We start from the raw sequence: 23629 nt of genomic DNA on the forward strand, positions 1-23629 counted from the left end.
GAGTTCCCCTCTAGGCTTCAAAAAGCAGTTGTGCCGTTTGTGCAATAACATCCTCTTTGGGCCAGGCAAATCTCCAAGGGTGTGTGATCTGGCCAAAAAAAGTCCATTTTATCTTTCAGGTCTTTGCTCCCATTTGATATTTGCACACATACACTTCACTAAACATGAGATCGAATCAATACAAGCAGGCCTGCTCAGGAATGAAACATGAGTACTCAATAAAATAAATTAAGAAGGAAATATGTGTACAGTCCCCAGCCTGATGAAGAATTCAAATTGCCTCAGAGTGTTTTTACAGGTTTACACATAGAACTTGTTTAATTTTCTGTTAATTCCCTGTGTTGTGTTCTTATTGCAGTTTACTTTTACTCTAATTAAAATAAAATATTAGAAAAGGTTTCTGTGTTTATCCACCATCAGTATAGCCAGGAGAAAGCCAGTGCATGGGTTAATAATGGATTTTCACCTCCCTTTAATGTTCACAGTGGCTGTGAATTTAGATTTCTGCATGATTAAAAGGAAGGCTGTGCTGCATACTGAACTACATGTGAAGCATGTCTGCTCCCAGTCCCAAATGCTGTTATCATACTTGGCTGGTCACCGAGGTAGGTTCTTATCAGGTACTCCTTCCTGGGATCCAGGGCATGCCTATTCCTAGTGAGACAAATACTGTGGTATTTGTACCCATGACAGGTGTAACATGTTTAGCTGTGTCAGCCAGAATATCATTTCTCATATACTGGGGGGAGCAATCTTGTGTTTGCCTTTGAAATAAGATGCTCTGAAACACCCAAATCTATTGAATCAATTTCCAGATACAGCATCAGCGATTGGTACACTGCGAGAGAGGCGTTCACAGTGTTTATGCTCCAGTAATCTGTTCCCAGGAACAGATCCATCATTTCAGTGCTCTGAGGCATCTGGACTCCAAACTCTGTGAGGGATTTGGGACTGCTGTCTTGGAAATGGGTTTGATCGATATAGTGCCTAAGATGTGGGAATAGTGACTGCTCCAGTTGCTAAAGAAAATTCTCCAGCTCCTGTGGATATTAAGAATAGCTGAAAATCAGATCATAAATCCAAGGATATGTACAAAGTACAAATTAGGCTTTACACTATGGTCTCCTTTAAGAAAAAGGCATTACACTACTTCCTGCTTTAAGAAAAAGGCATTTATTCTTGCCTCTTTGAATATTCCTCATTGAAATCTTTACAACTAGTCTGGCTGCTTTTTTTGGTTTGTAAATGTAGATGAAATTAATGTGGATTCTAAGATTTGTATCTTTTTTATTTACAAAAGACCCAAAGCCAGATTTTTAACATGTCACTATTGTCCTGTATTGTGAATAGAAGATTTTTAAATACTAAGGCTGTTGCATTTTTCTCTTTCAGCTTCTGAAAATCTTTTTTTTCCACTGGGACAAGTGCATGACTAGATACTATTTTGATGAAATACACCCTTATCTACTGACATTGCTTATGAAAGAAATACAACTATCCAGAAAGATAGTGTCTTTTGTTTTTCTAAATTATTTAGTTGAAAAAGAGACTTGCATATCAGTGATCCACTGATATACAAGTAAATGTCCCACCCTGGCATTTCTCTGCCTAGCTATCTCTCTGATTCTGGAAATTACTGATCCAAAAATTAAAGGTAGAAGGCAGAGTTTCTGTGGGTGAAGCACTGGCACTTCAGATATCATCACAGAGCCTCTTCACCAAATAACTGCAGATAAGAGACTTTTCTTTGCATAAAGGGCATTTACACTTTTTTCAGAATTGCATTTTTATCCCCAAAGACTGAACAGTACGATTAAGAGTTCAGTATTTGGCATACCAAAAAGGAGAGACATAGTCTTATTCAAATGTACTTGCTTCTAGAAATTTAGAGGGCTCTTTTTTTTTGTAAATATGCACTCAGACATTAGGTGAGGAACTACAGATTTTTCTTTGCTTGTAAACTGTTCAGAAGATGGTGATCATATTTAGCTCATGCTTTTTAATACAAGAGTATTTCTGCTCAAAATGTAACATGTAAATTAGTTCAGAAAAATCCACTGACCAGGTACCAGTGTGTGAATATTGAGTCTTCTCTACCCTATTTTTATAACTGGAAATCAACAGGGTTTTATGTCATTTGAAAGGCTAACTTTTTCATAGAAGGCAAATGTTTTGAAAAGAGGGTGTCCTGAACACTGAAAAAGGATGTTCACCTGGCCATATTTTAAGTTGTTAAAATTCACCAAACCTCCTTCATTTTGAATGTCAGTGGGTGAATAAGGCAAATTCTAAGTATTTTAAGAAGTTTTTAGAGTGTAGAAGGCATTTCTAAGGTGTTAGAAGTGCAAAGTACATGTTTTTAGATAGTGAAATTAGTCTCACTCCTGTATTCTCCAGAGCAGCCCTCCTGTGTAAAACAAGCTGGATGTGTATTCAGGTTGACAGAGGGAACTACGCACCAATGAATGACAGACATTTGAGACTGAAAGGAAAGCTAGTGAGAAAAGGATGACTGCAAGTCTCTTCCAGTCTCAACAGTTTCTACAGGAACAAATTTCTGTACTCTATAAGTCTCTATACTAAGTCTGAGGTCCACTAGGTTCTACTAGCAAAAGTTCTCTACTGTTAAATATTAGTTTGAGGTTTGAGGACAAAATCAGCACCATGGTTTTTTCACCCTGTTTGGAATACGTCTCCAAAGACAAGAAAGATGCTGATATATGGTGATGAAGCTTTGGACCACTGTACAAAAGAAGCATAAAAAAATAAGCAAACATCAATGCTAGCAAAATAGGACCCTCAGGAATTAACAAAAGGTCATAGAAAAGGAATAAATATTAATGCTCTTACCATGCAGAATCTGAAAAATGTACTGTTATGTCTGAAATATTATTCAAAGACAAGTATTGTAATTAAGGATTTTCTTTACCCTAGGTAGTGATAAGGAAATGCTGGGTTTATCCTCAGCCTTTAGCCAGCAAGTGTTTTTTCTCTCCTGCTTAATTCTAATGTGAGTTCTTAGTGCAATAACCCTTTGCGATTGAATGAACAGCTAGTTAATACTTCAAAAGTGTGGCATTTCTGTTGCTAAGCATTTAATTCTCCCCCCTACACCCTTTTCTCTTACTTTCAGGTGCTTTCCTGGGCTATAGTGCTTGCTAGTTTGTGTAACCCTGTGATGTCAGAAGGCTTACGAGCCCCTAGAGCTAATACAAAATGTATGAGCATAGCATATCTTGAAATTCCTGCTGTCGGAAGTGCCGGCTTGGAGGGGAGACAGGAAGCCTGAAGGGGAGAGGCAAAGAGAAGTCCCAGAGGAAAAAGAAATGGGGAGAAGCAGGGAAAGAAAAAAGACACGACAGCTGAGAGCATAGAGAGCACAGGGGATAGGGAAGACTAAAGACGACTGGAGCTGAGGGCTCACTGCAGTGCAGAAGTGCTGGCTGCGGGGAGGCAAATCTCACTCAGAGGTGCTGGCAGCATGCAGGGGGGCACTCACAGCCAAGCACTGATATTAAGCAGGTGTCCATCCTTTTTTTCCTCCAAGACACACCCTTCTTTCAGAGGAGGAAGTCAGAGCCCACCAGAGGATGGAGTGAAACAACTGCAGGCATCAGGACTTGGTGCTGAAGGGCCAGGACTGTAAGAAATGGCACACAAAAGGCTGTCCCTTCCCACACCCAGCCCGAGCCCAGATGTGGAAGTCACACGTGTAACAGGGGCTGTTGGGCACACACAAGAGATGAGACTTCTGACACAAAAGCATGGGCATCATGGTCGCATCAGACTATCCCACTTTGAACAACAATGAGGACGAACAAGTGCTCCTGGCCCTCTGCTCTAAGTCTGGGCAGAATGATGTGGCAGAACTTGGGGCTTGGAAACCTCCAGCACAAATTTGGCCACCCTCTAACCACAGGGCTGCACCTGGCAGGCTCTAGTGCTATCTCTTCTGTAATTTTGGCTGTTTTCTTCAGTGATAGTTTTACCTGTCTTGTTATAGTGAGGCAATTAATACTGGCTATGTGTATGATGTGAGCTGTAGGAATGTTCATAGAATTGCAGAGTGGTCTGGGATGGAAAAGACCTCAAAGTTCACCTAGTTCCAGCTTCTCAGCTGTGAGCAGGGACACCTTTTATTAGACCAGGTTGATGAGAGACCCATCTAACCTGAGCTTGAACACTTGCAGTCACAGAGCTTCCATCATTTATCTGGGCAACTTGTTCCAGTGCCTCACTACCTTTACAATAAATTATTTTTCCTAATGTATAAACTAAACATTCTGTCTTTTAGTTTGAAGCCATACCCTCTTGTCCTGTCACTACATGCTCTTGCAAATATGTTGTGTTGGAGATAGTGTCAGGAAGGGGCAGAGGCAGTTTCAAACCTATGGTGTTTTTGAAGGTTTCCAGCATTCCACTTACTGAAGCTAAGATAAAGCTCAAAATTGTGCTGTTATAGCACAAATATTTCAGTGAGCAGCCATATCAAAAATGTACACATAGATGAAAACAATTTCTGCACAATTGTGTTTGGGCAAGAACTACTTCTATGTGGGATATGGCTCTATTTTACCACATTATTGGCAAAACTTGAAGTTTACTTCTGGCCTCCTTTCTCTTCTGTTAGTTGAACATGCTTCTCAAGGATGGGCTCAGAAGCTTAGTAGAACCAGAAGCTCTGGTATATTCAGGCAAGCCTCTTTGGCCTGCTCTGCTTACTCCTAATTTCTGAGAAAAAAATAGAATATTTCAAAGCAGATGGACCATCCCCAGGTAACCTCTTCCATTTTTGATGGGACATCTGCCATCAGCTCCCCAGAACAATGAGAAAACTGGGACCCACAAAGTGGTAGCAGGACTGCATCACAGGGTTGTTGCAGAGGAGCCAAGAACTGCAAGGTTTTCCAGGGCCACACGGAGATGTGTGACACCTGCACATTGAACAAGAAATGTCTGGGTGCTCCTTATTTGGGCTGTGCTGGACGTAAAGCATGCTGGAGGACGATGCTCTCCATCCAGCCTCCCGTGGACTTTGTGGTTCCAGATTTGAAGGTGCCATAAGACCTGAATACTCTTATAGGTCTTGTTGCAAAACAATCAAAAATCAAGGCCTCTCTCTTGTTTCAATGGCTTGTGAGGAGCTGTGATGTGCCAGGCTTTTAGAGGGGTGGGATTGTGGGAGTCTATACAGCAGAGTTTGCTTTGGATGGTGCCATTTCTACTCTTCATTGAACAAGCCAGAAGGAGCCACTTCCTTTTACAGGAGTGATGTGATGCACATAAACAGAAAACTCTGCCAAAGCACATGGATGAAGCCCAAACTCTAAAAATGATGAGCACACACTTTTATTCAAGTTTTTCTTGTCTCAGATTTGCTCAGCTGCTGTCTTCAGGATATATGATGCCTGCCCTGCTGCTCCATGAGCATCTGCCATGAGGGGCTACGAGAGATGGAGAAATGGATGAAAAGGACCTCTAGTTTGAGCCAGTATGTTCTTATGAGGCAGCTCCTGCTTGCACTGTAGGTATTCCAGCATTTCTGCTGCCTGTGCAGCAAAATGTGGGCTCAATTTGAGCATGAGAAAATATATTCTGCTTGGTTGCCAAGACTGGTATACGCACAAAGAGCACTGAGGGTACAACAGCACTGGCTCTACAAAATGCAAATCAGAACCTATTGTTGCTGAGGACCCTCTCAGTATCTCCTCTGGCTTTTAGCAAAGCTAATGCCCATTGCTACCACTCGTACGCTGTGTAACAGATGCATGTCTGCATTTTCATATAGACGCACACCCTTTCCTCAAGATCTGTGGGTTTCTCTCTCTTGCTGGTCTCCTGGTATCTGCATATCTCAGGATCAGCCATCGCTGGCCCCCACAGGCTACACTTGTATTAATAAAGCAGACAGACACAGAGCATGGCCATGTGTGTGTCCCTGCGGTCGAGTGACCGGCATATCCCGCTGCTGTTTTGGTCAGGCTCTCTCACCAGTAACGCTGGACACAGCTAGGAGGTAGCACAGGCCAGAGATGATTCTCAGATTCTGAGGCTGTTTTGGAGTGTAATATATGGTGGTTTTTTTGTGTTTTTTTTTTTTGCCTGGTTATTAAGGGAAAGAGAAAAGTGCCCCAGCTCTTTTTACGTTATCAGCAGGACATAGTCTGGGCCTGAAAATGAAAGAACAGTCAAATTCACGGGGGAAAAAAGGTAACATGGATTCTCTGAATTTTAGAACTTACTACCCTGTATATGGTACATGCATATTGTTTACTCTCTAATCTTACATTATAAAAGATACCATTGATCAGTCCAGAAACTGGCATAAAGTGTGTGGTTCTGATAACTATTAAGTTTTCAAAACACTGAGAGGGAGAGTGAGGAGGAATGTGGGTTGAGAAGTAACTTCATGGAGTCTAGAAATTGCCACTTTATCCAATCTCATAATCTGCAGACAAAACCTATGGTCTACATCTAATCACATGGTCCTAACCATCCCAAGCCACTAAATTCTTCCAAAAAGACTCCAGAATGTCAGGCCCTTTGGTACAGAAGAACAAACCCTTAAAAATCCCAATGTGCCATAGAAAGGGAGAACCTGGATGGGAAAGTGCCCAGATGATCTGCACTACAGTAGTTTGGTGCAAAGAAGCTGAGGCAGAGTATGGGAAACACACAGATTTCAGAGTGGGAACTTAACAATGTGAAAAAGGTTTTCTGCTTGCATGGTTGGAGTTATCCAGCCCCATATAATTATCAAAGCTGCTAGTATGTTTTCTTTTTCTTCATTTAACAATTTCATTTGATGCAAGGGGGAAGTTCAAGTGTGAGACTGTACGTGCCTCCCTGCAGCTGAGTTTTGCAGTCCCAGACTATCCTTCCTAGTTCAGATATGCTCACCTGCTTCTGATTTCCTGGTCTTCAGCAGCTCCTCTCCTCAGGAGCAGGAGTGGTACTTCCCAATACTGTATACTATGCTTTAAAAGCAACAGTGGAGATAAAGACAGTGGTACTTCAGATTTCAGGAGGCTTCTGATCAACAGCAGTGCAGCATGCATGTGATGGCACCCCCAGCAGCACAGCAGCTGGATGCTGCAGGAAACAGCACAAACAAGACAAGCTTCAGCCACAGTAGAACTGATCCTGCGAACCTACCACAAGCAGAACTGCTGAGTCACAGACCAGCTGCGCCCTAATAGCTCAGAAATCTGGATGCAGAGCTGATGATTACAGTCTGAAGCTGAAAATAGGACTGCCTGCTCAGGTGGAAAAGCAAGCAAGAGAACAACAGAAAGCCTGAGGAGTGAGAATACATGGCTTCACCTCATTCAGCCCACTGTGATTTCAGATGTGACATAAGCCATTTCTTGGTAGAGGGCAGCCCACAAGACCTCTTATAAAGGGCACCCCTTTACAAGAGGTCTTGTAAAATGAAGCCACAAACTCCTTAACAGAGAAAAAAGGGGAAACATTGTCATATGTATTACCATACAGCAAAGACTGACTCCAAACAGTAAAGAGAAGAAAGCTAATGAGATGTTGCTAGTTTAGCAGCACCTTTATATATTTAGCCTAACACCCTATAGGGCAGTTATGTCATGAGCAACTTTTTCCTCTGTGTCTTACCTTGGTGGTGGTAGCAGGGTGAAATTGCCTTTGCAGCTTAGTTGCTGAATTGTTCCAGTTTTGACCAAGGTCATGATATCTCTGCCAAACATCCTCAGTATCGATTATTCATTTTGTTTTGTTTTGAAAACATAATACAAGAATATAATGAAAAACAGGAGGGTGTCAAGCAAATCTGTTTGAAGCATGCAGTACTGCTGCTTTAAGAGATGGCTGTGCAGTGCAGAGAATGAGAAGCGTGCACAAGTCTAGAATGAGTTGGGCTGCAAAAAAATTATTAAGCTTTTCTAGGAGATGGACAGGACATTTTCACCTAGGCTGAAATGTGTGTTATCACATACAGCAAGAGGATAAACAGACTTGGGCCACCTTGATGAAAATTGATAGTGACACATTCTTATTCAAAACCAGTCATATCCCCATTAAGGCATCCTCAGACAGCAATTTTCTGAATAATCCTACATAACTCTTTCCAAGCCTACCTAATCATTAGTTTGTGTTGATTGGAAAAAGGCTTTATTGTGCAGAGTCAGAGATTCCACATTTATCTGCTGAATATGAAGAAGGGAAACATTTTCAAGTTTGACTTTTCATAGTCATATGGCTGTGTAGCCTATGAAATATGGAGATTTTCTTGTGGAAGATCCCTGCTATGGAAAGTTGTGCTGTCAATTTTAACTGTCCGGTTTGGTCACCTTAGGTTTTTTGGGGTTTTTTTTGCATGATAATATGATTTAATCTCATGGCAAAGTTTTCAAATTCAATAAATCCATAAGAACTGTTTGGGGAGGGGGTGGGAGGATGGGCAAGGGGAAGAAGTGTTAGATTACAGTGTGAAAATTCGTGCAATTCATGACCCAATCCTCTCACAAAGGACTTACATTATTATTTTGTTTCCCATTGAGAACAGTAAAAGGCAACATCACAGCATCAGGATATATTTTTAATTACTGTTTCAGATAGACATTAGGCAACGAGAGGAATTCAGACTCTCAGTTTCTAGGGATATGGATTATAAATTTCTTCCAGCTCCTAACCTTGAAACATTTGTTGTCCTGGTCCAAATTTCTTGTCAATCTTTATGATGCCATGAAAAGAGCCAGCATGTTGGAGGCACACATGGCAAAAGACAATTTTCTTTAAAGTTAAATGACTGTCTTTACTTGCAGCACCTCTGAACTCCCATTTCACAGCACTGCACAGAGAAAGGGGAAGTTGTTATTCACCTTCTTGAAGTTTCAGTGTTGGAAGGAACATTTAGAGGTCAGCTTCTTCATATCCCTTCAAAGAACAAGGGTAATTTACACCTAACCCACCACACCTAAGCCTAAACTGCCCTTAAAAAAATCTTCACTAATTGAAATCTTACTTGTATCTTGTGATCTTGCTCTAATGCTTTCATAAATCTTGTGATTAGATTGTTCTTGCTTATATATAATTTAAATATAATTTGTTGAGAAGAAAGCTTATTTCTTCTGGGCCTCCCTCTTGTGGACTCAGGGGATGACAGGCCACCTCCTTTTAAAAAAATAACTTACGAGATTGGAGGTCATGATCAGCCTTCTTGCTTGATTTTCCTTCTTATCACAAAATAAGGCTACTTCATTCAGACTTGCCTCCTTGGCTGATTGCTCCTGCTGCTTTCTTCTAGATCCACTTGGTATACATCTGTCTTTAAGTGCAACGCCCTGAATAGGATACAGTACTTCAACTGAGGCTTCTTCAGTGGCAAATAGAGCAGAATAATTTCATTCCTCTGTCTTACAGCCAACAGTGTTCTTAAAACATCCCAGAAAGCAATTCATTCTTTTGAAGCAGCCTCATATGCAATTATGGCACATTGTAAACTTGGAATTATTTTTCCACCCAATTGATACCAGGCGGCCATTTAAAATCCTCATCCACAGTTCCAAGGCTTCACTTGTCTTGTACAAATCTCTGGTTTTCTGCTTTCAAACTGCAGATGCACACCTGGCTTTGAAATCCTATGTAGTCTTTCAAATGCTGAACCTCTTAATTAATGTAGGTGCTCTCCCTGCTCCACTGGCCACATCAGCAGTGAGAGTATTGAACAGAACATGGTCAAAAGCAAATAGGACTTGAAGTGCCTCCCCATGCTGACCACAAACTATTATTAACTACAGTTCATCTGAGACTTTTCACTGCATTCAAGTACTAAAAGGAAAGGGAGCTCCTTTGATAGCAATAAATAAATTATAACTTCAGTTTCAGTATGACTCAGTCAGACTTGCTACAGATGGAAGGAAATTTCACCCAGGCAGTTGTATCTCAGGTTGTACTAATACAAGTAATATTTTGAATACATCTGCTGCTTCACTTCAGCAGAAGAAACATACTAGCTTTAGCCTGGATAAGCTGCGGTGATTTTAAAAGACATAAATGCTTTTAGACCTGTAAGTGTTGGAAAAACACATGGATTAATTTTTTTGTGTCAGTGGTCTTGAAAATCTGGACTTGGAAGTGCACTGCAAGGCAGTGAATGTATAGTGAAGATATATGTCATGTAGTCTATGAAAGAGAGAGAGAGCACACTTCCTTTTTCTGGAGAGGTGCTTTCAAAAGATTTTGTGAGACTTTGACTACTAGTTCAAAGCAAAATGAAATTAATTAGTTTTTTGTAAGTGAAAATGTTGGTCACTGTTGACTGAGAAGAAAGGTTAAGAGCACAAATCAGCTGCAAACAGATTGAGAACTTGAGGGCAAAAATCAAGGGCAGGCCCAACAAAAGGTACCACGTTGTTGAGGTCTGCTACAGGTGCCTGAACAGGCAGAGCCTGTCAACAAAGCCTTCTTATTTCAGATACAGGAGGTATCCTGCTCACAAGTTTTCAACCTGAGAGGGCATTTTAACCACCCAGATGTCTGCTGGGGAAGCAACACAAATGTCTGTGAGCAATCCAGGCACTGGAACAGGTTGCCCAGAGAAATGGTGGATTTCCCATCCCTGGAAGTGTTCAAGGCCAGTCTGGATGGGACTTTGAATAATCTGGTCTAGCAGAAAATATTCCTGCCCGTGTCAGAGGGTTAGAACCAAATGAGATTTAAGGTCTCTTCCAACCCAAACCATTCTGTGATTCTATGATAATATATTTCTACATATATTGCTCCTTTCCTGATGCAACACTATAGATTGAAGACAACCTTTGTTAACATTGAGAAATTACTACTTAGTGTTTGATGGTACAGGGCAGTGTTAGGATTCCTAAAAAGGCTTTTCTTCCTTGGTAAGTTCTTCCTTGGTTCAGCAAAACCGGTACTTCCTCACCCTGTCTTTTCCTAGAAATCCCTCAAAAGACTTAGGTAGAACCTGTGAAACTGGAAACTAAGTAGTATTGTTGAGTCTTGTTCTAGTGAATATTTTTATTTACTCTGGAAGGGGCCTCTGGAAATGCAGCTCTAAGACAGCATATGCTTATGGAGAGGTAGCCTTTAAACAGTAGATTAAATTTTTTCTTAGTATTGCCACTGCTCAAATCTATAGACCCTTCTGTCAACGTCCTCCTTCCTAAACCATACTGTGAATGAAAGTAATACAGTGACCCTGGCTGGTCAGTCATCACTGTGGCCATCTTCAGTGAGTCTGAGGCTATCTTGGCTCCCACAGCACATTATAAAAGCACTCAGAGAGTCACAGAAAACAGACACTGCTACCCAGCTTTTTAAAGTCTGATCTTTAATCAATTCCTGGTTTTGAGTGTTCATTTTCAGGGAGTTGCTGATGTCCTTGTTAACCATTCAGTCCAATTGGCACTGATGCTTTCCAGTACACTACAAATTCAGGATGAAAGTACTTACTTAATCTGAGTACATAAAACCAGTGACCACTTCTGACCCTGGTACAAATAAGAAGTTGCATTATTATGAATCGTTGCAGTTAAAGGCAAGGGGAGCAATTTATTAGCACAAAACCATCACCTCTTCAATGGTACTTGTAGGAACTGAAGTACTGTCCTCCTCTAGAGCAGAGGTTAGACTGGTACCCATCCTGTAATAGCCAAAGATGCAGGGGAAGTTGTGAGCATAAGCTTTCTCACCTGAAAGAGAAGGCTCACTCTTAGTTCAGGTAACCAATCAATATAAAGTATATAATAGATACCCCAAGCTGAACAATGCCCTCTAATATCAGGTATGGAAAAAAAACCCAGTCCAGAGAAAATAATTATTTTTGCATATATATTATGTAAGTCATAGGTTATTTTTCAATATTGACTTCTAAAAATTATGCACCCAGCTGTTTAAAAAAAAAACTGCACTGAGAAAGAGCATCTCATCAAGAATGAAATGCAACAAAAGGTAGAACGGGGGAGCTCAGAGCTCTCCATGACAAAGTGTAGGAGAATGAAGCCAGCTTGGTTCCTTAGGGCTGGCAGATCTGGAATTCCCTTCATCATAAGTGCTGTTTCACTTTACCTCAATGAGTCATGCTGGTGAGTCCTGAGGTTAATTATTAGATAATTCTAATACACTTCAAAGGCTTTTGGAGGCTCCTGAGTCTTCACAGTTTAATATGTTCATTTATCAAGTGAAAGTAGGAGAAATGAGAAGTAATTAAATGATTTTTTAAAAGACTTTTAAAATTATCTATTATTTTCCAACTCCACTCATTGGACCATCTCTGGTGCTGCAGAAATTGCAAAGTAGTACTAAAAGGGATAACTGTGTTGAAATAGTTTAGCTTTTAAATCATGGTTGGCATTTGAATTTATTATTTGAAATCTTATAGCATCAAAATTTATTTGGATATTCCTCAGGCTAGAGCAAGCATGCACTTAGGTCAGTGGCTATCTTTCTAACCAGTTTTAGAATCACAGACTAGGTAAACTTCAAAGGGACCACAGTAGGTCATCTGTTTCAACCTCCCTGCTCAAGCAGGGTCTTCCTAGAGCAGATGGCACAGGATTGCATCCAGATGGTTCTTGAATATGTCCAGTGACAGAGACTCCACAACTTCTTTGGGCAACCCGTCCCAGTGCTCAGTCACCACCACAGTGAAGTTCTTCATGTTCAGGTAGAACTTTCTGTGCATCACTTTCTGACCATTGTCTCTTATCCTATTGCTTGGCAGCATCAAGAAGAGCCTGGAAGTGATACTATACTTCCAAGATGTCAGCTATCCTCACCTTTATTTAGATAAAAAATATTTTCTGGCTTTCTAGTCCAACACCATTTCACAGGTACAGACCTTTTCACTGAACTTCAAGATGCCTTGTTAACCATCAACTGACAGTATGACATGGGCAAAATTCAGGAATACAGAGAAATTACATGTAACAATAGGGACTAAAAATGTTTCTATTTTTCTTTTATTGCATCATATCAGTGAGGGGTTCATCCCTTACAGTCTCATTCATTCAAGGAAAAAAAATGCAGTTAAAAGAATGAGTAAGATAGAAAAACATCTTCTACAGAAATATAAACCACAGGTGTATTCCTGTATGCATGTTGTCCAAAAAATAGTGAAGAAGATTACCTGATCAGTGGTGAGAACCAAACAGGAGGAAATTTGCGTGAGTTTGTCTTAGCAGACTGACACAATGCTCTGCAGAGCAGCAGGCTCTAACAGGAGATCTAAGGGCTTCACTTTAGAACTCATAGTTCAACAGAAAAATTGAATCCAGTTGGAATTTTGCTGAAATAATACCATACAAATAGAGAATCACAGTGGTACATAGCACAGGCCTCTCTGAAAAAAGTCCAGGAATTGCAGTAGCTTGGAATCCTTCTGCCATCCATAGAAGGCCACTGAATTCTTACAGGGTTTTTGTTTTGTTTTGTTTTGTTTTGTTTTAAATAAAGAGGCTAGATAAAGAAAACAGTCCTTGGGGAAATGAAGTATAATTACATTTCTTCTTGTCTGGTAAGTGCAAAATCAATTCTGCAGCGTTTTACCTGCATTCTGCACTGTTCTTTAAAATGTCAGCAAAAGGTTTTATTACTATTTATTACTAGTTGTAGAGGATGGAGTTAGTTCATTCACTAACCTAGCAAGGACACCATACAATCTAATTTCTTGTGAGAAATGTATTTTTCATATTTATTACATCAGGAAACAATACTGACATAATAATAGGGAGCAGTAGCTCTGAGGGAACTGTTCTGAGATGTTGCACCAGGAGTCTGTGAACTGAGATATCCCCTCAGCAACAGATGATTGTAATGGAAGATCTTTACAGGCAGATAGAGAGATGAGAGAAGAAACTATTGACTTGTGTTTAAAAGAAATCAGGAAAGTGGCTGAAAGGTTGAGGATGGATGAAATCAGGAAATAGTATCAGCTCAGATTTTCCAGATGCTGAATAATTACAGTATTTCATCTTGTACATCAAAAGTCAGTACACATCATTAAACAGTCTGGGCTTAAAATATAAGTGAAATCACAAAAATGGAATATAGACCAGAGTTATATATTATTTACAGCATTACTGGTTTACCTGTATGCATCATATCCATTGTGTATTTATTTACTCCGACAATGGATCTGAATTTTAAGAAAAAACAGAATCAAAAAGTCCCATTTCAGATACTTCTTGCTTTATTCCTTTAGGCATTTTCAAATGATACTCTCTTTTCTGTGGAATTCTAAGAAACATCCACTATTTACAAAGCATTTCAGATTCTTAGATAAAGTATTTCTGAATGATGCACCACAATTAAGACACTGAGTATGTTACTTATGTTGGACAAGCACACAAATAGCATTATAGTTTTGTACTCAGTGGACTCCTTTCCTCAGCTGAACAGATATAAATATCCATCATTATCTCAAACACTTTTCAACTATTATGCTTCCAAACAATTTTAAAATTCTGGGTAATACACAGATAAGAACTTTATAGGCAGGTAGGCAGCTCGAAATTACTAACATATGATTTCTACTGATCATACCAGCAAACAAAATATGCTCCTACTCACAGCTGGCAATCTACTGCCTGGGAGAAACATTAAACTCTGATTCAGTTCTGCAGTGAGTATCTCCAGATAGAATTCCTTTCTTTCTTCTTTTCTGTGGTAGATATGGCAATATAGCCCATTTTTACTTTTAAATATTTCACATTTTAGTTATACTGAAATAATAGATTTTTTTTTTTTTTTGAAAAGCAGTCTTTATTTTGACTTTGAGCATTAATCTTTGAACTGTGTAAGGCATTGCTATTGCTCTGACTAATAACCTAAAGGCTCAGCCTGAAACCCTCAGCAGCAACCAGGTCTGTGCACTTCTTCCCTTGTAATCACAGTGAAGGAACATCTTGCATAAAAGTCTACAGTGTCCCAAGACTTTCTGTTTTTACACAAAAATGGACAACAACTGGGGAAAAAGCTACATCTCAAAAGTAAAAATCATATAACTGCTTACTTACCAGAAACAGTAACCTGGTCCTCACCTGGCATTTTTTGATCATGTGGAAACTAAGCTCCAGAAAGTACCTGTGCTTCTCAAAACTATTACAGGCTTACATTGGGCAACAGTGATCATAATGACATAACAAATGATCTACAGCACAGGGAAACAGACTGAATGCGGAAGTGTTTGTACCACCAGAAATTGATTTGATGATTATGTCAATTACTTTTGGCACTAAGCTTCCTGTGGGTTATTTTCTGATTGATCTTTCGGCCATCGTGACTTATCTATGCTTATTTTCAGAGAGATTTAATGAATGCTTTGTTTATCATAAATCATTCAAAATTTTGCCCCATGTGGAATATCTGCTTACACTGTTTGGGTCAGCTTTGATTATTCCTTTTCCCTCTCTGGCAATAAATGCTGTTGCTGAGCAATAACTTTAGTCACAAAAGAGTTCTCCCAAACCAGTCTTGATTTGTGAGATAACAGAAGAGAATGCAATTTGCCAGAAAAACCCAGTCCTATGCATTTTTTTGCAGTGTACCTTTTTTCCCCTGGAACATGTTTTTAATCTCCAAGTTTCTTTCAATCCTGTTGACTTACTCATGCTAAATAGGCTACTGTAGAAACTTCTGCATGCTAATGTGTCAGATATTGATGCTATTTACACGATATCTCATTTAAGAGCTTAAACACACATCTTTTAATGTTGCAGCATTTACAGATTCAAAGATGGCAGAGAGAATGGCATTATGTCACTTACCATCATTCCTTGTTTTGCTGTGTGACAAAACAGAGTGGCAGCTTCACACTTATTTTATACTCCATTTTTTTTTTTTTACTAAACATTCTGGTAATATCAGGTTTCATTTTATTTCCTGGGAGATATCTGGGGAGCACACAAAGAAATGGATTAGCATTTTTTTCTGCATTTGTTTGTAGAACTGGAAGTATTGAATCTTAAAGGAGATAGGAGTAAACTCTCTAAGAAAGTAATTTGGAATTAACTAGATGCTCCCAAAAATATGTATTAAAAAAAAAACCAAAAAAAAACCCACAAAGTGCTCAGTGGTTTTAACATAAAAAAAAAAGTCCTTTTCTCTTCTAACTCTGTACTATTTCCATGGTATGATGTGGCATCGTGATGATACTTTCCCTCTACTCTGTTGTAGAATCATCCAGGAAAAGAGATCACATAAGATATGAAATGTGAGGAGTGGCAGAGGCTTTCAAGCCTCCTGTAGTCATCACAAAAAAAGTGAAAATGGTACAAACCCCCCATTTTCTCTCTCTTTTTTTTTTTTTTTTTTTTTTTTTTTTTGCCTTTGCAAATCTGCTAAACGTTCCTGTTGTCGTCCATTCACATCAACTGTGAGCAGACTATTATCTTTATGGACTCAGGATGCTAGTTTCAGACTTGTCAGCCCTAATCAGTGATGCACCTCAGGTAATTATTTATTTATTTATTTTAATGCTTCAGCTTCTGAGACTCAGGTCTGCCCAATGTTCTGACAATCCGAGTTAATTACTGTAATGCTTCTCTGGCAGGTTCTCCTTAAAACATCTTAGTAATATTGTAACTCATCCAAGAAAATGTTGATTGCTACCTGCACAGGACTTTGTCAGCATATTACTTCCAGTTTGTGCAGATTGGGCACTTGCAATTTGAAGTGCTCAAACCAATTTTTAGCCCAGATAAGCAGCTTGAAAGACAGATTCTCCAACAATCAAACCTCTGGTCTGTGGCCTTCTCAGGTACCTTTCTGTTTGTTTGGTACTCTAAGACTTACTTCACTGAATACCTTAATGCTCCATCAGTCTGAAGGCAGCACGACACAACATCTTGTTTCTCATTTTGAATATTTATGTGAGGTAAGCCTCTGTTTGACTAAATCTATCTAATTTAAAATACCCTAACAAAAAACTTCTAGTCCACTGTCAGGAAGAGTCTTCCTATCTTTGTTAATCCTTGTTTTCTGTAAGGGTGATATTGCAAAAATCCGGTACAGAGCCCAGATGACAATTCCTTTGCTATCTCCACCTCTTGGTTTGTCCATGAAAGCTCAGATCTGCTGACTAGACCTTTAGACTAAGACAAACCCTGACTGACTGTAGACAAAGTGGGAAAGATGTAGATCTGTTAAGCACTGACCGACTGAGGGATGTAGTTAAAACATGTGGGAGTCCACCTGGCTTCAAACTGATCCTCTGAGAAGTGCTCAGAGGATGCACTCAGGTATTTTTGCTATGGAGTGGTTACCTGCAGCTGAAGAATCGTGTCAGCTAAACATACAACAAGACTTAAATCACCTAGGCGTTGTTCATCTTGACATGTTCAGCATCTTTACATAAACAGCTCCAAATTAGACAGCTTAGCCTTTTACGAGTGGGAATAATTAAATTTTTCAGAACAGTACATCTTTAGGTCTGTGAAACCAGAGAAGATCTGCCTAAGCTAATCAATGGGGAGGGCTGAGTAGTAGCCAAAGAAAATCTGGCTGTCACAGGTTAAAACAGCCCATGGGCTGCTATAAACTGTGAGCTGTAAAAGTAGGAAGCTAAGAAACTCACCCATCAGCTGGTAATGGCTAAATTTATCAGTGATTGAGAGTAAAAGTTAAGAGAGTAAAATTGAGAGTAAAATTAATGTTGATTGCTTTAACACTTTCATTTAGGTAATCTCTCATTTAGGGAAATTTCCATCTACTTTCTTGCCTTCTTGAGAGCTTTCTGTCAACAGTACTCAAACAAGGACTGAAGGTATGACCCTGAGCTAGCATCACTTTGCATCTTCAACCTTATGACTACATATTCAAGCTATTGACTTGATTACATTCAAGCAGTGCTATGAAGTATTAAGTTGCAGCCTAGGCAGGTGACAATCTTTTGCTAAACTCTTCTTACAAGCAACCCAGGAGTAGTCTTTGTACTTAATTTCTTGCTTATAAAATTCAGTTCATTGTATCCAAATCAAAGTACAAGAAAGAACAGATGACCAGCTGAATAAAGAGTCAGTGACATGTAGCCTTGCAGTTATGCCAGTACACTAGATCAAGACATTCATTCAAGTGGTAATTTTACTTTAACAGCATTTAGCTAGTTACCTAGAGGCATGGGAATGACCCATTATGAATGAGAAATGTCTAAATATATTTATGCAGGCAGAAGAATTTAAACCAACATCTCAGACCAAGGACAAATGGCTGTGCCTGTGGATTTAATTGAGAATGTGAAGAAAAACTTCATTTCATGATGCATGTCCATTTCATAGAAATTAAATATAATGATGACTCACTGTTATGCAACAACAGCAACCAAAAAAAAGCTTATTTTTGACCACAACTGTATTGTGGGAATTGAAAATTTCAGGCTAAAATTCTCAAAACAAAAAAATCCCAAACAGTATACTGTTATTTCAAACAAAAATCTGACATCTGTAGATGCCTATATTCTGTAAATTATTTTGAAAATACTAATTTCAAGTCCTAAACACAGTTTTAATATATACTAAAGAAAAGTGGTGTGATCAAATCCCATTTGTACCCAGCTGCAGGTAACCAGAACTGTGCTGGGGAGGTACTCGGCTGTATTTTAAACAGGAAAAGAAAAAAATGTTAGCATAGACTTAAGGAAATAAGGATGCCCAGGTGAAGCATCAGGGGATTTTCTTCCAGAGTTATATTGTGAGAGGTTACTGATTGTTACTTTTATAATATAGGGTACCATCTTATGGTCAGATTCTCATAGCATTTCTTAAGTCAATTCCCCCTTCTCTGCTTCAGGTCCACTTACTCTTTTTGTTTTTTTAATCATTCACATTTTTAACACAATTGAATGTTCCAAATGGCTTATGGAATATTCAAAGGCTTGACACCCAGCTTATTCTGGTGTTGTACAATACACATGAGAATACTATGCATGAAAGTAGCATGTCATGATAAATGAAGTTAGATGCGTTTTAAGTATATAAATATTACAATTAATAAAGTTGATTCTATCAACTGTCCTTACCAATGAAGACATTAATATCATGAGGAATTTTCTTTCTTTATTCCCAATTGAATATATATCATATTTGCCTGTTACGTGTTCTACAGTTATCCAAAAGGAAAAGAGTCTAGAAACGCACAAAAAAAAAAGATGTTTTGCCCTAAATCTTTACTGCTTATCTGCTGAACACCAATGCACACTCTCTTGTTCACTGGAAGGGTATAACAGGACATCGTTTCCCCAGAAATGTGAGAAACATAAGCTAATAGGCTTCTTGAAAACTTCGCAATGGCCTAAGAGTATTTAATCTCTTGCTGGAGGTCAGATGATGTTTGGTAATCCCCCAATTCCTGCCCTTGTGTGTATTTTTGAATCAGTCTACTACAAAGAATTCAGTAAAAGAAGCTACATCTACATATAATGGGCCTTAGGAACAAAAGAAAAAATCTGTTAAGAGAAGGAAAATGCATTTGGAGAACTAAGCAGTGACAAAGGACTGGGAAAAAAGACATCTGCTATGAAAGGAATTTTTCACATGCATGATTTTGCACGTGAAACTCATGCAAACATCTAGTGTTACCTCATAGTAAACCCTGAATGAAACAGTCAATTTTTTTGGTTAATATTTGGATCAAAATATGTTTGCTTACAGTTGCTGCCTTTAGGAGAGCCTTTATGAGCAGCCTGAGGTATGGAAGTGCTTTGGTGAAAAAACCTGAACATGCTTCCTAAAAACACTATTGTAGAAATAGGATCACAGAATAATTGAGATTGGCAGGGATCTCTGGAGGTCTTTAGTTCAATTTTCTGGTCAGAGCAGGCTTAGCCATGAGATTGGATCACGTAGATCAGGAATTTATACAGTTGGCTGCTGCAAACCTCCAAATGCAGAGGTTGCATGAGCCCACAGACAGCCTATTCCACTGGGCTGGTCCCACTCCCATCATTTAAATGTATGCTCACTGTCATTTTTCTTCCTGCCACACACTTCTGTGAGTAGCCTGTATCTGTCTTCTGAGAGAGAGTCCTCCTCATGATCCTAGAAGACCCTCCTTTAGGCCTCCCAGGACTTTTCCTTCTCAAGGACAAAAAATGTTGAGGTCCCTCAGCCTCTACTCTGTAGGGCACGTACCCAGACCCTGATCATCTTGGTGTGCCTCCACTGAATTTTCCTCACCCAATCCATTTCTTTCTTGTACCAGGGTCTGAAGCTGGACACAGGACTCTAGTTGTCCCCTAAGGAGCATTGCAAAATGGGGCATGATCACATCCCTTGATGTACAGGCCATGCTGCTCTACATCCAGTCCCAGATGCTGTTGGCCTTGCTGGCTGCACAGGCACAGCAGGATCCCAGCAGAGATCGTCTCCTACCCAAGCACCTGCAGCTCCTATCTCTGCAAAGAGTAAGCAAAGTATGGGTGGCCTGCTTTTCAGACAGTAATCCTGAGCTCTGCCCTAATTCAGCTGAAAATTCCAGATATGCTACCTGGAGTCTAGAAAAAAAAAGAAAATAAAAGAGCTTACTTTCTTCTAAGTTGTGTTTCTTTAGCTTAATGCTGGGACAAGAAAGTGGCAATTTCTTTCCTCTGACCATATGTTATACTGTCTCCTAATTCATCCCACCCCTACAGAGTGTTTTTCCTGAGCTAGCAGACTGTAAGCACTGCACTTTTTAGAAGTTATATTACACAGATTCTACACCCAGGAAATGTTCAGAGATACCTGAGGCTAAAACACTGTTTATTGAGCTCAGAAACTGGAAACACCCATGCTGCCCTGAGAATAATGATCTACTACTAGTAGTAGTACTACTACTACTGTTATTGTTATTATTTGTAATTTATTTTTATTTTTATTTTTATTTTTATTTTTATTTTTATTTTTATTTTTATTTTTTATTTTTATTTTTTTTATTTTTATTTATTTTTATTTTATTTTTATTTTTATTTTTATTTTTATTGGAAGAAACTGGGCTATTTTCATAGGTTCAGCCACAGGAGTTACAGCTTAACCAGCTTTGACTCAGAATAGTCATCCTGGGATGTAAGGTATAATACCTCACTCTGAGCTGTCACAATTCCTGGTGCCCAAGTTGTCCCTACAGCACACTGAAGTTACTTCTGTGCAGTGTGGGCATAGCAGTAGTTTGTATGAGATACATCTCAAGTGTGCTGTAATGCCTTCTGGGTAGCTGCTGGAACTAAGACTGAGCTAATATACTCTCTCTGCCAGACTTACTAGTTTAGAATGAGTGTTGTGAGGACTACAGCTACGTGTCTGCCAATACAGAGATTTGGGTTTTGCAGTTGGCTCAGAAAAGGGTGAGATCAAATCTGCCTGAAAAATTACTCTGTACATGTAGCCTACCACAATCTCATAGCTCAGTTAAGCTATGTTGCCTCTACTATTGTTTTTTCCTTTCCAATTAATTTTAGGGCTTTGTTCATCTTAGAGGAACAAAGTGAGTTTTCACACCATGATTTGTACTTTCTTAAACCAGAAGCTTACTCTATATCATAGTTTCTCTTTCTTCCTTTTACAGACCTTTAAAGAGATAACTCTCTAAGCCAAAAATCAGAGACCCCTGTTAATCTGAACAAACCTGCATTAGAATTTACACAAGTCACCTGCTGGTGATTGAATTCTTCCTGCATCTATATTCATACAAGTATTGTCTCCTCCATCTCCCCAAATCCACAAATACTCACTCAGCTGATATGAGCTGCTGCTTTCTTTTCCTGACACACACAGGGACACGTCTGCCTCTTGAAAACTGTTAGACAGATTGAAAGGAGGTGAGAGAGCTAAAAAAGGGTCTGGGTACAAGTTAGCTTGTTACAGTAGGTCGCCTACACCACACGAGGGGGTGACTCATGAGTAAGCAACTGCTTCATACAGGAGTAATTTTTGGAAGTATTTTGCAGAAATTTTTTTTTTTTTTGCATTCTGTTCGTGATGGGGCAGATCCTCGTGGCTCACACCAGTGCTACATCCACACAGGACTATTTATCCCCTGGAATATCGTGTTTAGCACACAAGCCTGATGTCATCACTAGAAGTTGTATGAACCTGCTGGAACATAGTCACAGGCTTGTGTGAAAGTAATGCAATGTGTCTCTATTTCTAGGGAGAAATTGTGTTATGAACTTTAACTAAAATGAAAAACATTCTTGCTTATATGCAAAAAATCCATGGCTTCCACCCAAAACTGCAAAATTCCTTTCCTCTCAGGGTATACAATTTCCAACAAAAAAAATCAAATGTTTTTTGTGAATTTCATTCACAGAAAATGCACTGCAAATTTCATGAACTCTGCTTTCTGTTACTGGAGAAGAGCTGTAGGTTAGAGTTTGTTAATGAAAAAGGACATGTACTGAATAAATGCTGAATATTCAGCTGAATAAATGTTATTCCATGACCATAAGATCTAATTATGTCAACACAAATATTTTAGCACCAAGTAAAAAGAAACCTTAATAAAATTTAAGCAGCTCAATGAAAATAAAGTGACATTGAAGCTAAGGGGCATAGAAGTTGAAATAAATAAACGACAAAAAGCTATATATTTCAATGCAGTTTCCTTTTGTTTTTAAACTAGCTTTATTATATGTAAAATAAGTGCAATTTCAGATAAAAAATGGTTTTTTGCCTTTACAGTGTGCAGGGCATACAATAGCACTTTCCAAAGATTTTTTTTTTTGAAAGCTGCTGCCACTTGTTAAATCATTTTTCCTCTTCCTAAATAAATTCATCGGTCAGAAAGTACTTGCCAGTGTTTAAAAAAAAGACAAAAAACAAAAAAAGCCCAAAAAACCCCCCATCTGTACAGCCACAAACATCTCCAATTTGTAATTTCAAGGGTTAGACTGGGAAGATGTTCTAATCAGTCTCAGCAACCTTCCTGGTTTACAGCCAATCATAAGCTTGATGCTGAAACACTGAGGGTTTGCAAGAGATTGCTAAGAAATGATTGAAACATTAAGAACTCTGTGCAAGGTGTTTTTCACAAAAATTTCAAATCAACAAGAAATTTGAGAAAGCCATGATGCATTTGATGAGCCACAGCAGAGAGAGATGTAGTTTATCAAATTAATTTTTCTGAAATGTTTCATTAGCTCTAAACATGAACAGTACCAACCAGAGTCTGAAAAAATGATCTTGTCCTTGGTGATAAGTTTTCAAAGATTATGGAAAGATGGAAATGATGTTTCCCATGTCAGCAGAGCTGTTAAAATGTTTTTATTGCATAATAAAGATACGACCAGCAAGCATCTCTTTCTTGACAATGAGAAGGTTTTTCAGCTTTTTTTGCTTTAATTTCCATATTGGCATGTAAGTAGAGAAGTTTGTTTTGCTAAAGCAACACATTAAAGGAGACAGTTCAGGAAACGGCAAGACTTAAGAACCCAGTACTCACTTATGAATTTAAGCAATATATTTTGATCACAGTTGATTCTCTGTGGCTGATTAAATAGATGTCAATCTGTTTCATCAATTTGGGAAGGCAAGAATTTTGCTGCCCCTGTTCCCAGATGATGTTGTTTGACTTCATGTTCAGTGAGTGTCTTTCTAATTTTTCCCCAGAGAGTGCTTTATATGATAGGGAACTATATACCCCATGTGTTTGCATCCCCAACTCTTCCTTT

The 23629-nt window shown here is 39.0% G+C and overlaps 1 long non-coding RNA gene across 4 annotated transcripts in view; it reads right to left on the reverse strand.

Annotated features, from left to right (window-relative positions):
• Window positions 1-23629, reverse strand: part of LOC146768402 (uncharacterized) — a 212943-nt gene that overhangs the window by 15323 nt on the left and 173991 nt on the right. For all 4 annotated transcript variants that reach the window (XR_014952917.1, XR_014952919.1, XR_014952918.1 and 1 more), the window contains one exon: window positions 1-15881. This exon is cut by the window's left edge and continues 15323 nt beyond it. This is a non-coding gene — a long non-coding RNA (uncharacterized LOC146768402). The remainder of the gene's footprint in view (window positions 15882-23629) is intronic.

The sequence above is a fragment of the Lonchura striata genome, chromosome 2 (genome assembly GCF_050655825.1).
Source record: "Lonchura striata isolate lonStrDom1 chromosome 2, ASM5065582v1, whole genome shotgun sequence".
Lineage (NCBI taxonomy): Eukaryota > Metazoa > Chordata > Aves > Passeriformes > Estrildidae > Lonchura > Lonchura striata.